Source organism: Psammomys obesus, unplaced genomic scaffold, assembly GCF_907164565.1.
Source record: "Psammomys obesus unplaced genomic scaffold, mPsaObe1.curated_primary_1811, whole genome shotgun sequence".
Taxonomy (NCBI): domain Eukaryota; kingdom Metazoa; phylum Chordata; class Mammalia; order Rodentia; family Muridae; genus Psammomys; species Psammomys obesus.
In genome coordinates, this window is record NW_026585504.1 from 5,254,145 (window position 1) to 5,258,636 (window position 4,492).

The following is a 4,492-nucleotide window of genomic DNA, read 5'->3' on the forward strand; positions in this document are numbered from 1 at the left end:
ATTGTCCTGTTTGTTTTCTAAGAAGAAAGAAAAAAAGGTGTGGTGTTGGCTAAGTGGGGAGGAGAGGAGGGAAAGGAAACCATGATCAGAATGTACTGTATTAAAAATACAATATATAATACAATATATTGTATATAATATATTGTATTATTTTCAATTTAAAACGTATATTATATATTTATTTTAAAATGTCCTTGTGAAACTCAATGCCACATACAGTGATGAAAACACTGTTGGGTTTTTAAGCTTGCTAATAGAAACTAGTGGTAATGTAGAATGTTTGTGCTCTGCCCAGTTCATGAACCCAAAAAGACCAGGAATAAACAGACTCCTCTGTAAATACATGAGGTTCTTTTTATTGTAAATTACAAGCTGCAGCTTGAGCCCACCCTCCCCACCACTGAAGCGGTGGAAGCCGAGCGCCCTCTCCTCAGGTTAGTTGGGTGATTTAAAGATTCTGGTCCCTCCCAGCATGCCCAAAGCAGGGGCAATTCCTGCCTGGCAAGCATCTATTGGTCAAAATGCTACATTTTTAATTGATTGGCTATAGGAAGGTCCCCAGACCATAATGACCTAGTGTCCCTCCCTAGGGGGATGGGCCAGTTTCCTAGCAACTGTATCTCTAGTGGGTGGGGAAAGAAATGCAGTAAGGCGGTCCTTCCCCTCAGGGCATTCCTGGACTTCTCCACCCACCTAGTTCAGGCCTTAATAGCCGATTTTTAATCTTTTGGTCTCTCAGTTTGCTTATTGAGAAGGGTTTTATAAGGATAAAGTATACAAGTCCTACACTAGGAAGCGCCTTCTGTGCTTTTATTAAAAATCAGTTTATTTACAGAGATGTAGCAGACGGGCAGCTTAGACCTTTAGTAAGTGAAGTGGGGACTGCCTCAGATGGGGACTCACTTGCCAGCTTTTTGATCATTTCTTCCTGGCCAGACTGCCTTGCCAGGCCACAGGGGAAGAGGACAGGCTCAGTCCTGATGCAACTTGATGAGCTGGGCTGGACGGGAAAGGGAGATCCCCGTTTCTGAGGAAAAGGGGAGGGATAGGGCTACAACAATGTAAAGTGAATTTAAAATTTTTTAATTAAATTAAATATTAAAAATCAGTTTATTTCTATGAACTCACAAATAAAAAATTTCATTTTGATGTATTTTAAAAGGAAAAAAAGGCAGTTAGGCATGGTGGTACATGTCTTTAGTCCTAGCACTCAAGAGACAGAAACAGGAGGAAATTTGTGAGTTTGAGGCCAGCATTATGTGCATAGTGAGTTCCAGGACAGCCAGAACTACATAAAGAGACTCCCATGTTAAAAAAGAAGAAAGAAAGAAAGAAAGGAAGAAAGGAAGGAAGAAAGGAAGAGGAGCTAATATAATATACACAGGCTGAAAAGTCCTACCCGTTAAACAAGATTTTAAAAGTCACCCACTGACCCAAAATGAGCTAAAAGAATTAGAACTGGACAGTGAAGCATCATGAAAACAAGATCAAACAACTCGTTTGAAATAAAAGTAAACAGGAAAGACAGTAGACTGCATGCTTTCGAATCACCATGACAAAAGCATTTTAAGGAAGGAGGGCCTGCCACCATTTTGGCTTACCACCACGGCAACGGTATTAATGGGACCATGAAGTGGCTGCTCACACTATTAGGATTTTGGAACAAAACCTGCTTCTGGGTTGCCTAGCAACTTATGATGTCATCATGTGTCGCCGGCCAGGTGGCCACACCTGGAAGGCGTGGTTACCTTGCCCCTTAAAAGGACAACCCAACTCGTGGACGCTCTCTTGGTTCTTTCTCTCTTGGTCTTACCTCTATCGGGGCGCCTCCTCTCTCTTCCCCTTCTCTTTCTTTCCTTCTCTCTCTCTTTCTTTCCCCCATCATGTCCTGCTCTCCCTGCCCTCCCTTCTCCCTCTCTCTCCATATCCACCTAATAAACCTCATATATATATATATATAAGATCGGTCGTACGCCTGATCGTCTTTATTTAATTAGCTTGTCCCCTTACCCACACTGCACAGGACACAAATAGACATAAATGCTGGTCCTTGGCTGGATTCTTCCTTCTTGTTTATAGTTTTGAGACATGATCTCATGTAGCACAGGCTGCCCTGGAACTCATTATGTTAGCCCAGGATAATCTGAACTTCTGATCCTCCCGTCTCCTTATTACCGGAATGCACCACCCCTGGTTTATGCCACTGTAGGGGTAGGCCCCAGTACTCTTTGTGCATGCCGGACGCAACTAATTCTTAATCAGTCCAGAACCCCAGCCCCTGGGAGGGTGCCACAGACATGGATAGACGAAGAATTTCACTTATGATGTACTTGCGGGGTCGGGACTCGACCTCTGTCTTTGTGCTCCAAGCTCCCATTTTGTCGAGTGAGAGGTTTTCATTGCTTACGTTGGCCCCACCCCTGCATTGTATACAAGCCCAGGTGTGGTGCAAGGCAGGTAACTTGCCTTTTGTGTTTCAGGTCATTGCACAGAGGGAGGTTAAACCAGGTCTTCCCTCCTCGCTTAAACCTCTCCGGAAACGCCCGATCCGTGTGTTCCTGTGCGTTCCTCAGTGGGTTCACCGATTGAACTCCCATTGTAGGACTTGTGCAGCAAACACTTTTACCTACTGAGCCACCCATCGCACCAGCCCTTCCTTGGTGGTTCTAAACTCCAGCGGAGCCAACAGCAAGGATGCATCATCACAGCTGGGGTGTGATTTCACAATCTTTCTAACATGCCACTCACTGCATTATCCATCATCCCAGATACCCAGGCACCAAGAAGTGGCTTCGAAAAGGCACCCTAAGTAAGAGATGAGCCTGGGACGCCATGATCTCCTCAAGACTTCGGTTGAGAGGTCTCGATGCGGGGACACCTGAGCAGCAATGAAGGTCAGGAGCCAGATGCTGCTTTTACATGGAAGCCAGTCGTTTTGTTTGTCCCCACTGCGACGAGCTCTAAGCTGAGTGAGAGAGGTTGTCAAGAACAGAGGACAATGAATGAAAAGTTAAACGTCTTCAAACATTGTGCTGGGCATGGTGGTACTCACCTTTTATCCCAGGGCTTGAGAGGCAAAGACAGATGGATCTCTGTGAGTTCAAGGCCACCCTGGCCTACATAGTAAGTTCTAAGACAGCCAAGGCTACAGAGTAAGACACTGTCTAAAAATAAATAAATAAATATCCTCAAATGTTATTTTAAAGGAGAGATACTCTTTAGGCTACTTAAGCATCAAATTGCTTATAAACAATAGCACCGGTAAGACCTGGACTTTGAGCTGAACTCACTAATTGGATAAGTCATCTTACTTGGAGAAGGAGAGGGCTTTTCAGATAGAGCAGCATGGAAGTAACTCGCTTTTGACTCTAAATGGGAAAGACACGCACCTCTGCCCATCCATAACACTGGAAGCCACGGTGTCAGAAGAAATCCCAATTTCCAGCTTTCTCTTCGTCTCAACAACCAATTTTGTGGACTAGAGGTAGGGCCATTTGAAGTTCCCAGAGCATCTGCCATCGATGTTCTAGAGGACTTCCTCACCTACTCTCTCAGATCCTCAGCTGAAATCAAGACACAAACAACCTGACACAAAGGTTTTGACATCCGGACTTGTTAGGGGGTGTAAAATAGCCCCTCGGGAGACTTCAAGCCTCAGGGATAAATTTCTTAACTGCAAACAAGGCTAAATTAAGCGTTTCCTCTGTGGGAGGGAATGTTTAGAGAGATCATTTAAGTCCAATGCCTTTTTTCATGAATGAAAAAAAAAAAAAAGTTTTGCTACCAACATCCTCCAAAGTCGGAAATTCCAGTTAGTTCAGCTCCCAGCTCTACTTCCTGCTGCAGAAGGAAGATGTGTTCCCGTCCAGATATTCTGGGCCCAGCCTTGGCTGGCTTCCCTGGACGGTGTGTTTATGTGGCCGCTGCCCCTTCCCTTCTCCACTCACGGCCCATCACAAGCTTTCCTCCTCCCTAGCTGCAGACTGAGGGGCGGCGGAAAATGGTAGGCCCTTTTCTTTGAGCTTCATCCCTCTTTGCTGCTTACAGAGCAGGCCACTGCTCACCCTCCTGTCTGGTGCTCTGCTCATCACCCAAGCCCTTGAAATCCTTCTGCCCTCATCCCTCTCCAAAACTGTTCTTAGTTTTCGTTTCTAATTTTGAGACAGTCTTGGGCCTCCTGCTCCCACTTCCTGGGATTATAGGTGTGTACCATGACACCTGGCTATCCATTCATTCATGGTGCTATTAGACATAGAAACTAGAGCCACGGACATTCCAGGCAAGTACCCCACCCCTGAGCTCAGATCCAGCTCTGAAACTTTTTTTCTTCTTTCTACTGAAAATGGATTTTTTTTTTAAAAATACAATATATTCTGATTATGGTTTCCATCCACTAAATCCTCTCCCATCTGAATCCACAGCCTTCTTTCTGTCTCTCTGTAGAAAACAGACATCTAAAGAAGATGAAGTGAGATTTAAAAAAAAAAAAAAA